Source organism: Gadus chalcogrammus, chromosome 12 (assembly GCF_026213295.1).
Source record: "Gadus chalcogrammus isolate NIFS_2021 chromosome 12, NIFS_Gcha_1.0, whole genome shotgun sequence".
In the NCBI taxonomy this organism is placed as follows: Eukaryota; Metazoa; Chordata; class Actinopteri; order Gadiformes; family Gadidae; genus Gadus; species Gadus chalcogrammus.
Window position 1 is genome coordinate 9,496,921 of NC_079423.1, and position 13,304 is coordinate 9,510,224.

At 44.6% G+C, this 13,304-nt stretch overlaps 21 non-coding genes across 21 annotated transcripts; all 21 read left to right on the top strand.

Moving 5' to 3' along the window:
• Window positions 1-9: 9 nt before the first annotated feature.
• Window positions 10-128, top strand: LOC130400077 (5S ribosomal RNA). The gene has a single exon (XR_008902560.1). It is a non-coding gene; the product is annotated as a 5S ribosomal RNA (ribosomal RNA).
• A 529-nt stretch (window positions 129-657) lies between these two features.
• LOC130399730 (5S ribosomal RNA) lies at window positions 658-776 on the top strand. Its single transcript, XR_008902231.1, has one exon. It is a non-coding gene; the product is annotated as a 5S ribosomal RNA (ribosomal RNA).
• A 528-nt stretch (window positions 777-1,304) lies between these two features.
• Window positions 1,305-1,423, top strand: LOC130397783 (5S ribosomal RNA). Its single transcript, XR_008900367.1, has one exon. It is a non-coding gene; the product is annotated as a 5S ribosomal RNA (ribosomal RNA).
• A 529-nt stretch (window positions 1,424-1,952) lies between these two features.
• Window positions 1,953-2,071, top strand: LOC130400734 (5S ribosomal RNA). Its single transcript, XR_008903209.1, has one exon. It is a non-coding gene; the product is annotated as a 5S ribosomal RNA (ribosomal RNA).
• Window positions 2,072-2,599: 528 nt separating this feature from the next.
• Window positions 2,600-2,718, top strand: LOC130397784 (5S ribosomal RNA). Its single transcript, XR_008900368.1, has one exon. It is a non-coding gene; the product is annotated as a 5S ribosomal RNA (ribosomal RNA).
• A 528-nt stretch (window positions 2,719-3,246) lies between these two features.
• LOC130397785 (5S ribosomal RNA) lies at window positions 3,247-3,365 on the top strand. Its single transcript, XR_008900369.1, has one exon. It is a non-coding gene; the product is annotated as a 5S ribosomal RNA (ribosomal RNA).
• A 529-nt stretch (window positions 3,366-3,894) lies between these two features.
• LOC130397786 (5S ribosomal RNA) lies at window positions 3,895-4,013 on the top strand. The gene has a single exon (XR_008900370.1). It is a non-coding gene; the product is annotated as a 5S ribosomal RNA (ribosomal RNA).
• A 529-nt stretch (window positions 4,014-4,542) lies between these two features.
• Window positions 4,543-4,661, top strand: LOC130397787 (5S ribosomal RNA). The gene has a single exon (XR_008900371.1). It is a non-coding gene; the product is annotated as a 5S ribosomal RNA (ribosomal RNA).
• A 529-nt stretch (window positions 4,662-5,190) lies between these two features.
• LOC130397788 (5S ribosomal RNA) lies at window positions 5,191-5,309 on the top strand. Its single transcript, XR_008900372.1, has one exon. It is a non-coding gene; the product is annotated as a 5S ribosomal RNA (ribosomal RNA).
• A 529-nt stretch (window positions 5,310-5,838) lies between these two features.
• On the top strand, window positions 5,839-5,957 carry LOC130397789 (5S ribosomal RNA). The gene has a single exon (XR_008900373.1). It is a non-coding gene; the product is annotated as a 5S ribosomal RNA (ribosomal RNA).
• A 529-nt stretch (window positions 5,958-6,486) lies between these two features.
• Window positions 6,487-6,605, top strand: LOC130397790 (5S ribosomal RNA). The gene has a single exon (XR_008900374.1). It is a non-coding gene; the product is annotated as a 5S ribosomal RNA (ribosomal RNA).
• Window positions 6,606-7,134: 529 nt separating this feature from the next.
• On the top strand, window positions 7,135-7,253 carry LOC130397791 (5S ribosomal RNA). The gene has a single exon (XR_008900375.1). It is a non-coding gene; the product is annotated as a 5S ribosomal RNA (ribosomal RNA).
• Window positions 7,254-7,782: 529 nt separating this feature from the next.
• On the top strand, window positions 7,783-7,901 carry LOC130397792 (5S ribosomal RNA). The gene has a single exon (XR_008900376.1). It is a non-coding gene; the product is annotated as a 5S ribosomal RNA (ribosomal RNA).
• Window positions 7,902-8,430: 529 nt separating this feature from the next.
• On the top strand, window positions 8,431-8,549 carry LOC130397794 (5S ribosomal RNA). Its single transcript, XR_008900378.1, has one exon. It is a non-coding gene; the product is annotated as a 5S ribosomal RNA (ribosomal RNA).
• A 529-nt stretch (window positions 8,550-9,078) lies between these two features.
• On the top strand, window positions 9,079-9,197 carry LOC130397795 (5S ribosomal RNA). The gene has a single exon (XR_008900379.1). It is a non-coding gene; the product is annotated as a 5S ribosomal RNA (ribosomal RNA).
• Window positions 9,198-9,726: 529 nt separating this feature from the next.
• Window positions 9,727-9,845, top strand: LOC130397796 (5S ribosomal RNA). Its single transcript, XR_008900380.1, has one exon. It is a non-coding gene; the product is annotated as a 5S ribosomal RNA (ribosomal RNA).
• A 529-nt stretch (window positions 9,846-10,374) lies between these two features.
• LOC130397797 (5S ribosomal RNA) lies at window positions 10,375-10,493 on the top strand. The gene has a single exon (XR_008900381.1). It is a non-coding gene; the product is annotated as a 5S ribosomal RNA (ribosomal RNA).
• A 529-nt stretch (window positions 10,494-11,022) lies between these two features.
• On the top strand, window positions 11,023-11,141 carry LOC130397798 (5S ribosomal RNA). The gene has a single exon (XR_008900382.1). It is a non-coding gene; the product is annotated as a 5S ribosomal RNA (ribosomal RNA).
• A 529-nt stretch (window positions 11,142-11,670) lies between these two features.
• On the top strand, window positions 11,671-11,789 carry LOC130397799 (5S ribosomal RNA). The gene has a single exon (XR_008900383.1). It is a non-coding gene; the product is annotated as a 5S ribosomal RNA (ribosomal RNA).
• A 529-nt stretch (window positions 11,790-12,318) lies between these two features.
• On the top strand, window positions 12,319-12,437 carry LOC130400735 (5S ribosomal RNA). The gene has a single exon (XR_008903210.1). It is a non-coding gene; the product is annotated as a 5S ribosomal RNA (ribosomal RNA).
• A 519-nt stretch (window positions 12,438-12,956) lies between these two features.
• Window positions 12,957-13,075, top strand: LOC130400249 (5S ribosomal RNA). The gene has a single exon (XR_008902725.1). It is a non-coding gene; the product is annotated as a 5S ribosomal RNA (ribosomal RNA).
• The last annotated feature ends 229 nt before the right edge of the window (window positions 13,076-13,304 follow it).

Here is a 13,304-nt window from a genome sequence, read left to right on the forward strand (position 1 = left end):
GCACTAATTGCTTACGGCCATACCACCCTGAACACGCCCGATCTCGTCTGATCTCGGAAGCTAAGCAGGGTCGGGCCTGGTTAGTACTTGGATGGAAGACCGCCTGGGAATACCAGGTGCTGTAAGCTTTTTCTTTTTCAACTCGAGCTCATTGACTCCGTGGCCTACCGTGGCGTACCGTGACCTGATGTTTACTGCCAACCGCTTTGGAGGATTTAAGCAACATACAAAAACTGACAACGTCTCTCAAAACTATTTTTGTGAAACATGAGGACAGTATAGTGATACTGCCAGCAGGGAGCACCAGAGAGCTGAACCGACAGTTGTACATTTCTTAAACTTTCACCAACACAAACACGCACGCTCACTTCAGATCATGGGAGGACGTCAAAAAATCACCACCCATTCTCTGACACTTTAACCGTTAACCTTGGTTCAAACATTTAACATCACACGCACACGCAGTGTATTTCAGATAATTAATGAATTCAGATGTCACAATGATCGTTTACATGGATAAGGAGTCCTACTGAATCAATTACTGCCGTTTATATCTAACTAATGATTGTTTTTGTAAGAGTGTAACGTCGAGCCTCAGCAGCTTTCTCACTCCTTATGTGCTACTGTATAAAACCTGGTTTTGCGCCTGCACTAATTGTTTACGGCCATACCACCCTGAACACGCCCGATCTCGTCTGATCTCGGAAGCTAAGCAGGGTCGGGCCTGGTTAGTACTTGGATGGGAGACCGCCTGGGAATACCAGGTGCTGTAAGCTTTTCTTTTTCAACTCGAGCTCATTGCCTCCGTGGCCTACCGTGGCGTACCGTGACCTGATGTTTACTGCCAACCGCTTTGGAGGATTTAAGCAACATACAAAAACTGACAACGTCTCTCAAAACTATTTTTGTGAAACATGAGGACAGTATAGTGATACTGCCAGCAGGGAGCACCAGAGAGCTGAACCGACAGTTGTACATTTCTTAAACTTTCACCAACACAAACACGCACGCTCACTTCAGATCATGGGAGGACGTCAAAAAATCACCACCCATTCTCTGACACTTTAACCGTTAACCTTGGTTCAAACATTTAACATCACACGCACACGCAGTGTATTTCAGATAATTAATGAATTCAGATGTCACAATGATCGTTTACATGGATAAGGAGTCCTACTGAATCAATTACTGCCGTTTATATCTAACTAATGATTGTTTTTGTAAAAGTGTAACGTCGAGCCTCAGCAGCTTTCTCACTCCTTATGTGCTACTGTATAAAACCTGGTTTTGCGCCTGCACTAATTGCTTACGGCCATACCACCCTGAACACGCCCGATCTCGTCTGATCTCGGAAGCTAAGCAGGGTCGGGCCTGGTTAGTACTTGGATGGGAGACCGCCTGGGAATACCAGGTGCTGTAAGCTTTTTCTTTTTCAACTCGAGCTCATTGCCTCCGTGGCCTACCGTGGCGTACCGTGACCTGATGTTTACTGCCAACCGCTTTGGAGGATTTAAGCAACATACAAAAACTGACAACGTCTCTCAAAACTATTTTTGTGAAACATGAGGACAGTATAGTGATACTGCCAGCAGGGAGCACCAGAGAGCTGAACCGACAGTTGTACATTTCTTAAACTTTCACCAACACAAACACGCACGCTCACTTCAGATCATGGGAGGACGTCAAAAAATCACCACCCATTCTCTGACACTTTAACCGTTAACCTTGGTTCAAACATTTAACATCACACGCACACGCAGTGTATTTCAGATAATTAATGAATTCAGATGTCACAATGATCGTTTACATGGATAAGGAGTCCTACTGAATCAATTACTGCCGTTTATATCTAACTAATGATTGTTTTTGTAAAAGTGTAACGTCGAGCCTCAGCAGCTTTCTCACTCCTTATGTGCTACTGTATAAAACCTGGTTTTGCGCCTGCACTAATTGATTACGGCCATACCACCCTGAACATGCCCGATCTCGTCTGATCTCGGAAGCTAAGCAGGGTCGGGCCTGGTTAGTACTTGGATGGGAGACCGCCTGGGAATACCAGGTGCTGTAAGCTTTTTCTTTTTCAACTCGAGCTCATTGACTCCGTGGCCTACCGTGGCGTACCGTGACCTGATGTTTACTGCCAACCGCTTTGGAGGATTTAAGCAACATACAAAACTGACAACGTCTCTCAAAACTATTTTTGTGAAACATGAGGACAGTATAGTGATACTGCCAGCAGGGAGCACCAGAGAGCTGAACCGACAGTTGTACATTTCTTAAACTTTCACCAACACAAACACGCACGCTCACTTCAGATCATGGGAGGACGTCAAAAAATCACCACCCATTCTCTGACACTTTAACCGTTAACCTTGGTTCAAACATTTAACATCACACGCACACGCAGTGTATTTCAGATAATTAATGAATTCAGATGTCACAATGATCGTTTACATGGATAAGGAGTCCTACTGAATCAATTACTGCCGTTTATATCTAACTAATGATTGTTTTTGTAAAAGTGTAACGTCGAGCCTCAGCAGCTTTCTCACTCCTTATGTGCTACTGTATAAAACCTGGTTTTGCGCCTGCACTAATTGCTTACGGCCATACCACCCTGAACACGCCCGATCTCGTCTGATCTCGGAAGCTAAGCAGGGTCGGGCCTGGTTAGTACTTGGATGGGAGACCGCCTGGGAATACCAGGTGCTGTAAGCTTTTTCTTTTTCAACTCGAGCTCATGGACTCCGTGGCGTACCGTGGGTACCGTGACCTGATGTTTACTGCCAACCGCTTTGGAGGATTTAAGCAACATACAAAAACTGACAACGTCTCTCAAAACTATTTTTGTGAAACATGAGGACAGTATAGTGATACTGCCAGCAGGGAGCACCAGAGAGCTGAACCGACAGTTGTACATTTCTTAAACTTTCACCAACACAAACACGCACGCTCACTTCAGATCATGGGAGGACGTCAAAAAATCACCACCCATTCTCTGACACTTTAACCGTTAACCTTGGTTCAAACATTTAACATCACACGCACACGCAGTGTATTTCAGATAATTAATGAATTCAGATGTCACAATGATCGTTTACATGGATAAGGAGTCCTACTGAATCAATTACTGCCGTTTATATCTAACTAATGATTGTTTTTGTAAAAGTGTAACGTCGAGCCTCAGCAGCTTTCTCACTCCTTATGTGCTACTGTATAAAACCTGGTTTTGCGCCTGCACTAATTGCTTACGGCCATACCACCCTGAACACGCCCGATCTCGTCTGATCTCGGAAGCTAAGCAGGGTCGGGCCTGGTTAGTACTTGGATGGGAGACCGCCTGGGAATACCAGGTGCTGTAAGCTTTTTCTTTTTCAACTCGAGCTCATTGACTCCGTGGCCTACCGTGGCGTACCGTGACCTGATGTTTACTGCCAACCGCTTTGGAGGATTTAAGCAACATACAAAAACTGACAACGTCTCTCAAAACTATTTTTGTGAAACATGAGGACAGTATAGTGATACTGCCAGCAGGGAGCACCAGAGAGCTGAATCGACAGTTGTACATTTCTTAAACTTTCACCAACACAAACACGCACGCTCACTTCAGATCATGGGAGGACGTCAAAAAATCACCACCCATTCTCTGACACTTTAACCGTTAACCTTGGTTCAAACATTTAACATCACACGCACACGCAGTGTATTTCAGATAATTAATGAATTCAGATGTCACAATGATCGTTTACATGGATAAGGAGTCCTACTGAATCAATTACTGCCGTTTATATCTAACTAATGATTGTTTTTGTAAAAGTGTAACGTCGAGCCTCAGCAGCTTTCTCACTCCTTATGTGCTACTGTATAAAACCTGGTTTTGCGCCTGCACTAATTGCTTACGGCCATACCACCCTGAACACGCCCGATCTCGTCTGATCTCGGAAGCTAAGCAGGGTCGGGCCTGGTTAGTACTTGGATGGGAGACCGCCTGGGAATACCAGGTGCTGTAAGCTTTTTCTTTTTCAACTCGAGCTCATTGCCTCCGTGGCCTACCGTGGCGTACCGTGACCTGATGTTTACTGCCAACCGCTTTGGAGGATTTAAGCAACATACAAAAACTGACAACGTCTCTCAAAACTATTTTTGTGAAACATGAGGACAGTATAGTGATACTGCCAGCAGGGAGCACCAGAGAGCTGAAACGACAGTTGTACATTTCTTAAACTTTCACCAACACAAACACGCACGCTCACTTCAGATCATGGGAGGACGTCAAAAAATCACCACCCATTCTCTGACACTTTAACCGTTAACCTTGGTTCAAACATTTAACATCACACGCACACGCAGTGTATTTCAGATAATTAATGAATTCAGATGTCACAATGATCGTTTACATGGATAAGGAGTCCTACTGAATCAATTACTGCCGTTTATATCTAACTAATGATTGTTTTTGTAAAAGTGTAACGTCGAGCCTCAGCAGCTTTCTCACTCCTTATGTGCTACTGTATAAAACCTGGTTTTGCGCCTGCACTAATTGCTTACGGCCATACCACCCTGAACACGCCCGATCTCGTCTGATCTCGGAAGCTAAGCAGGGTCGGGCCTGGTTAGTACTTGGATGGGAGACCGCCTGGGAATACCAGGTGCTGTAAGCTTTTTCTTTTTCAACTCGAGCTCATTGACTCCGTGGCCTACCGTGGCGTACCGTGACCTGATGTTTACTGCCAACCGCTTTGGAGGATTTAAGCAACATACAAAAACTGACAACGTCTCTCAAAACTATTTTTGTGAAACATGAGGACAGTATAGTGATACTGCCAGCAGGGAGCACCAGAGAGCTGAACCGACAGTTGTACATTTCTTAAACTTTCACCAACACAAACACGCACGCTCACTTCAGATCATGGGAGGACGTCAAAAAATCACCACCCATTCTCTGACACTTTAACCGTTAACCTTGGTTCAAACATTTAACATCACACGCACACGCAGTGTATTTCAGATAATTAATGAATTCAGATGTCACAATGATCGTTTACATGGATAAGGAGTCCTACTGAATCAATTACTGCCGTTTATATCTAACTAATGATTGTTTTTGTAAAAGTGTAACGTCGAGCCTCAGCAGCTTTCTCACTCCTTATGTGCTACTGTATAAAACCTGGTTTTGCGCCTGCACTAATTGCTTACGGCCATACCACCCTGAACACGCCCGATCTCGTCTGATCTCGGAAGCTAAGCAGGGTCGGGCCTGGTTAGTACTTGGATGGGAGACCGCCTGGGAATACCAGGTGCTGTAAGCTTTTTCTTTTTCAACTCGAGCTCATTGCCTCCGTGGCCTACCGTGGCGTACCGTGACCTGATGTTTACTGCCAACCGCTTTGGAGGATTTAAGCAACATACAAAAACTGACAACGTCTCTCAAAACTATTTTTGTGAAACATGAGGACAGTATAGTGATACTGCCAGCAGGGAGCACCAGAGAGCTGAAACGACAGTTGTACATTTCTTAAACTTTCACCAACACAAACACGCACGCTCACTTCAGATCATGGGAGGACGTCAAAAAATCACCACCCATTCTCTGACACTTTAACCGTTAACCTTGGTTCAAACATTTAACATCACACGCACACGCAGTGTATTTCAGATAATTAATGAATTCAGATGTCACAATGATCGTTTACATGGATAAGGAGTCCTACTGAATCAATTACTGCCGTTTATATCTAACTAATGATTGTTTTTGTAAAAGTGTAACGTCGAGCCTCAGCAGCTTTCTCACTCCTTATGTGCTACTGTATAAAACCTGGTTTTGCGCCTGCACTAATTGCTTACGGCCATACCACCCTGAACACGCCCGATCTCGTCTGATCTCGGAAGCTAAGCAGGGTCGGGCCTGGTTAGTACTTGGATGGGAGACCGCCTGGGAATACCAGGTGCTGTAAGCTTTTTCTTTTTCAACTCGAGCTCATTGCCTCCGTGGCCTACCGTGGCGTACCGTGACCTGATGTTTACTGCCAACCGCTTTGGAGGATTTAAGCAACATACAAAAACTGACAACGTCTCTCAAAACTATTTTTGTGAAACATGAGGACAGTATAGTGATACTGCCAGCAGGGAGCACCAGAGAGCTGAAACGACAGTTGTACATTTCTTAAACTTTCACCAACACAAACACGCACGCTCACTTCAGATCATGGGAGGACGTCAAAAAATCACCACCCATTCTCTGACACTTTAACCGTTAACCTTGGTTCAAACATTTAACATCACACGCACACGCAGTGTATTTCAGATAATTAATGAATTCAGATGTCACAATGATCGTTTACATGGATAAGGAGTCCTACTGAATCAATTACTGCCGTTTATATCTAACTAATGATTGTTTTTGTAAAAGTGTAACGTCGAGCCTCAGCAGCTTTCTCACTCCTTATGTGCTACTGTATAAAACCTGGTTTTGCGCCTGCACTAATTGCTTACGGCCATACCACCCTGAACACGCCCGATCTCGTCTGATCTCGGAAGCTAAGCAGGGTCGGGCCTGGTTAGTACTTGGATGGGAGACCGCCTGGGAATACCAGGTGCTGTAAGCTTTTTCTTTTTCAACTCGAGCTCATTGCCTCCGTGGCCTACCGTGGCGTACCGTGACCTGATGTTTACTGCCAACCGCTTTGGAGGATTTAAGCAACATACAAAAACTGACAACGTCTCTCAAAACTATTTTTGTGAAACATGAGGACAGTATAGTGATACTGCCAGCAGGGAGCACCAGAGAGCTGAACCGACAGTTGTACATTTCTTAAACTTTCACCAACACAAACACGCACGCTCACTTCAGATCATGGGAGGACGTCAAAAAATCACCACCCATTCTCTGACACTTTAACCGTTAACCTTGGTTCAAACATTTAACATCACACGCACACGCAGTGTATTTCAGATAATTAATGAATTCAGATGTCACAATGATCGTTTACATGGATAAGGAGTCCTACTGAATCAATTACTGCCGTTTATATCTAACTAATGATTGTTTTTGTAAAAGTGTAACGTCGAGCCTCAGCAGCTTTCTCACTCCTTATGTGCTACTGTATAAAACCTGGTTTTGCGCCTGCACTAATTGCTTACGGCCATACCACCCTGAACACGCCCGATCTCGTCTGATCTCGGAAGCTAAGCAGGGTCGGGCCTGGTTAGTACTTGGATGGGAGACCGCCTGGGAATACCAGGTGCTGTAAGCTTTTTCTTTTTCAACTCGAGCTCATTGACTCCGTGGCCTACCGTGGCGTACCGTGACCTGATGTTTACTGCCAACCGCTTTGGAGGATTTAAGCAACATACAAAAACTGACAACGTCTCTCAAAACTATTTTTGTGAAACATGAGGACAGTATAGTGATACTGCCAGCAGGGAGCACCAGAGAGCTGAACCGACAGTTGTACATTTCTTAAACTTTCACCAACACAAACACGCACGCTCACTTCAGATCATGGGAGGACGTCAAAAAATCACCACCCATTCTCTGACACTTTAACCGTTAACCTTGGTTCAAACATTTAACATCACACGCACACGCAGTGTATTTCAGATAATTAATGAATTCAGATGTCACAATGATCGTTTACATGGATAAGGAGTCCTACTGAATCAATTACTGCCGTTTATATCTAACTAATGATTGTTTTTGTAAAAGTGTAACGTCGAGCCTCAGCAGCTTTCTCACTCCTTATGTGCTACTGTATAAAACCTGGTTTTGCGCCTGCACTAATTGCTTACGGCCATACCACCCTGAACACGCCCGATCTCGTCTGATCTCGGAAGCTAAGCAGGGTCGGGCCTGGTTAGTACTTGGATGGGAGACCGCCTGGGAATACCAGGTGCTGTAAGCTTTTTCTTTTTCAACTCGAGCTCATTGCCTCCGTGGCCTACCGTGGCGTACCGTGACCTGATGTTTACTGCCAACCGCTTTGGAGGATTTAAGCAACATACAAAAACTGACAACGTCTCTCAAAACTATTTTTGTGAAACATGAGGACAGTATAGTGATACTGCCAGCAGGGAGCACCAGAGAGCTGAAACGACAGTTGTACATTTCTTAAACTTTCACCAACACAAACACGCACGCTCACTTCAGATCATGGGAGGACGTCAAAAAATCACCACCCATTCTCTGACACTTTAACCGTTAACCTTGGTTCAAACATTTAACATCACACGCACACGCAGTGTATTTCAGATAATTAATGAATTCAGATGTCACAATGATCGTTTACATGGATAAGGAGTCCTACTGAATCAATTACTGCCGTTTATATCTAACTAATGATTGTTTTTGTAAAAGTGTAACGTCGAGCCTCAGCAGCTTTCTCACTCCTTATGTGCTACTGTATAAAACCTGGTTTTGCGCCTGCACTAATTGCTTACGGCCATACCACCCTGAACACGCCCGATCTCGTCTGATCTCGGAAGCTAAGCAGGGTCGGGCCTGGTTAGTACTTGGATGGGAGACCGCCTGGGAATACCAGGTGCTGTAAGCTTTTTCTTTTTCAACTCGAGCTCATTGACTCCGTGGCCTACCGTGGCGTACCGTGACCTGATGTTTACTGCCAACCGCTTTGGAGGATTTAAGCAACATACAAAAACTGACAACGTCTCTCAAAACTATTTTTGTGAAACATGAGGACAGTATAGTGATACTGCCAGCAGGGAGCACCAGAGAGCTGAAACGACAGTTGTACATTTCTTAAACTTTCACCAACACAAACACGCACGCTCACTTCAGATCATGGGAGGACGTCAAAAAATCACCACCCATTCTCTGACACTTTAACCGTTAACCTTGGTTCAAACATTTAACATCACACGCACACGCAGTGTATTTCAGATAATTAATGAATTCAGATGTCACAATGATCGTTTACATGGATAAGGAGTCCTACTGAATCAATTACTGCCGTTTATATCTAACTAATGATTGTTTTTGTAAAAGTGTAACGTCGAGCCTCAGCAGCTTTCTCACTCCTTATGTGCTACTGTATAAAACCTGGTTTTGCGCCTGCACTAATTGCTTACGGCCATACCACCCTGAACACGCCCGATCTCGTCTGATCTCGGAAGCTAAGCAGGGTCGGGCCTGGTTAGTACTTGGATGGGAGACCGCCTGGGAATACCAGGTGCTGTAAGCTATTTTCTTTTTCAACTCGAGCTCATTGCCTCCGTGCCTACCGTGGCGTACCGTGACCTGATGTTTACTGCCAACCGCTTTGGAGGATTTAAGCAACATACAAAAACTGACAACGTCTCTCAAAACTATTTTTGTGAAACATGAGGACAGTATAGTGATACTGCCAGCAGGGAGCACCAGAGAGCTGAACCGACAGTTGTACATTTCTTAAACTTTCACCAACACAAACACGCACGCTCACTTCAGATCATGGGAGGACGTCAAAAAATCACCACCCATTCTCTGACACTTTAACCGTTAACCTTGGTTCAAACATTTAACATCACACGCACACGCAGTGTATTTCAGATAATTAATGAATTCAGATGTCACAATGATCGTTTACATGGATAAGGAGTCCTACTGAATCAATTACTGCCGTTTATATCTAACTAATGATTGTTTTTGTAAGAGTGTAACGTCGAGCCTCAGCAGCTTTCTCACTCCTTATGTGCTACTGTATAAAACCTGGTTTTGCGCCTGCACTAATTGCTTACGGCCATACCACCCTGAACACGCCCGATCTCGTCTGATCTCGGAAGCTAAGCAGGGTCGGGCCTGGTTAGTACTTGGATGGGAGACCGCCTGGGAATACCAGGTGCTGTAAGCTTTTTCTTTTTCAACTCGAGCTCATTGCCTCCGTGGCCTACCGTGGCGTACCGTGACCTGATGTTTACTGCCAACCGCTTTGGAGGATTTAAGCAACATACAAAAACTGACAACGTCTCTCAAAACTATTTTTGTGAAACATGAGGACAGTATAGTGATACTGCCAGCAGGGAGCACCAGAGAGCTGAACCGACAGTTGTACATTTCTTAAACTTTCACCAACACAAACACGCACGCTCACTTCAGATCATGGGAGGACGTCAAAAAATCACCACCCATTCTCTGACACTTTAACCGTTAACCTTGGTTCAAACATTTAACATCACACGCACACGCAGTGTATTTCAGATAATTAATGAATTCAGATGTCACAATGATCGTTTACATGGATAAGGAGTCCTACTGAATCAATTACTGCCGTTTATATCTAACTAATGATTGTTTTTGTAAGAGTGTAACGTCGAGCCTCAGCAGCTTTCTCACTCCTTATGTGCTACTGTATAAAACCTGGTTTTGCGCCTGCACTAATTGCTTACGGCCATACCACCCTGAACACGCCCGATCTCGTCTGATCTCGGAAGCTAAGCAGGGTCGGGCCTGGTTAGTACTTGGATGGGAGACCGCCTGGGAATACCAGGTGCTGTAAGCTTTTTCTTTTTCAACTCGAGCTCATTGACTCCGTGGCCTACCGTGGCGTACCGTGACCTGATGTTTACTGCCAACCGCTTTGGAGGATTTAAGCAACATACAAAAACTGACAACGTCTCTCAAAACTATTTTTGTGAAACATGAGGACAGTATAGTGATACTGCCAGCAGGGAGCACCAGAGAGCTGAACCGACAGTTGTACATTTCTTAAACTTTCACCAACACAAACACGCACGCTCACTTCAGATCATGGGAGGACGTCAAAAAATCACCACCCATTCTCTGACACTTTAACCGTTAACCTTGGTTCAAACATTTAACATCACACGCACACGCAGTGTATTTCAGATAATTAATGAATTCAGATGTCACAATGATCGTTTACATGGATAAGGAGTCCTACTGAATCAATTACTGCCGTTTATATCTAACTAATGATTGTTTTTGTAAGAGTGTAACGTCGAGCCTCAGCAGCTTTCTCACTCCTTATGTGCTACTGTATAAAACCTGGTTTTGCGCCTGCACTAATTGCTTACGGCCATACCACCCTGAACACGCCCGATCTCGTCTGATCTCGGAAGCTAAGCAGGGTCGGGCCTGGTTAGTACTTGGATGGGAGACCGCCTGGGAATACCAGGTGCTGTAAGCTATTTCTTTTTCAACTCGAGCTCATTGCCTCCGTGGCCTACCGTGGCGTACCGTGACCTGATGTTTACTGCCAACCGCTTTGGAGGATTTAAGCAACATACAAAAACTGACAACGTCTCTCAAAACTATTTTTGTGAAACATGAGGACAGTATAGTGATACTGCCAGCAGGGAGCACCAGAGAGCTGAACCGACAGTTGTACATTTCTTAAACTTTCACCAACACAAACACGCACGCTCACTTCAGATCATGGGAGGACGTCAAAAAATCACCACCCATTCTCTGACACTTTAACCGTTAACCTTGGTTCAAACATTTAACATCACACGCACACGCAGTGTATTTCAGATAATTAATGAATTCAGATGTCACAATGATCGTTTACATGGATAAGGAGTCCTACTGAATCAATTACTGCCGTTTATATCTAACTAATGATTGTTTTTGTAAAAGTGTAACGTCGAGCCTCAGCAGCTTTCTCACTCCTTATGTGCTACTGTATAAAACCTGGTTTTGCGCCTGCAATAATTGCTTACGGCCATACCACCCTGAACACGCCCGATCTCGTCTGATCTCGGAAGCTAAGCAGGGTCGGGCCTGGTTAGTACTTGGATGGGAGACCGCCTGGGAATACCAGGTGCTGTAAGCTTTTTCTTTTTCAACTCGAGCTCATTGCCTCCGTGGCCTACCGTGGCGTACCGTGACCTGATGTTTACTGCCAACCGCTTTGGAGGATTTAAGCAACATACAAAAACTGACAACGTCTCTCAAAACTATTTTTGTGAAACATGAGGACAGTATAGTGATACTGCCAGCAGGGAGCACCAGAGAGCTGAACCGACAGTTGTACATTTCTTAAACTTTCACCAACACAAACACGCACGCTCACTTCAGATCATGGGAGGACGTCAAAAAATCACCACCCATTCTCTGACACTTTAACCGTTAACCTTGGTTCAAACATTTAACATCACACGCACACGCAGTGTATTTCAGATAATTAATGAATTCAGATGTCACAATGATCGTTTACATGGATAAGGAGTCCTACTGAATCAATTACTGCCGTTTATATCTAACTAATGATTGTTTTTGTAAAAGTGTAACGTCGAGCCTCAGCAGCTTTCTCACTCCTTATGTGCTACTGTATAAAACCTGGTTTTGCGCCTGCACTAATTGATTACGGCCATACCACCCTGAACATGCCCGATCTCGTCTGATCTCGGAAGCTAAGCAGGGTCGGGCCTGGTTAGTACTTGGATGGGAGACCGCCTGGGAATACCAGGTGCTGTAAGCTTTTTCTTTTTCAACTCGAGCTCATTGACTCCGTGGCGTACCGTGACCTGATGTTTACTGCCAACCGCTTTGGAGGATTTAAGCAACATACAAAAACTGACAACGTCTCTCAAAACTATTTTTGTGAAACATGAGGACAGTATAGTGATACTGCCAGCAGGGAGCACCAGAGAGCTGAACCGACAGTTGTACATTTCTTAAACTTTCACCAACACAAACACGCACGCTCACTTCAGATCATGGGAGGACGTCAAAAAATCACCACCCATTCTCTGACACTTTAACCGTTAACCTTGGTTCAAACATTTAACAGCACACGCACACGCAGTGTATTTCAGATAATTAATGAATTCAGATGTCACAATGATCGTTTACATGGATAAGGAGTCCTACTGAATCAATTACTGCCGTTTATATCTAACTAATGATTGTTTTTGTAAAAGTGTAACGTCGAGCCTCAGCAGCTTTCTCACTCCTTATGTGCTACTGTATAAAACCTGGTTTTGCGCCTGCACTAATTGCTTACGGCCATACCACCCTGAACACGCCCGATCTCGTCTGATTTCGGAAGCTAAGCAGGGTCGGGCCTGGTTAGTACTTGGATGGGAGACCGCCTGGGAATACCAGGTGCTGTAAGCTTTTTCTTTTTCAACTCGAGCTCATTGCCTCCGTGGCCTACCGTGGCGTACCGTGACCTGATGTTTACTGCCAACCGCTTTGGAGGATTTAAGCAACATACAAAAACTGACAACGTCTCTCAAAACTATTTTTGTGAAACATGAGGACAGTATAGTGATACTGCCAGCAGGGAGCACCAGAGAGCTGAACCGACAGTTGTACATTTCTTAAACTTTCACCAACACAAACA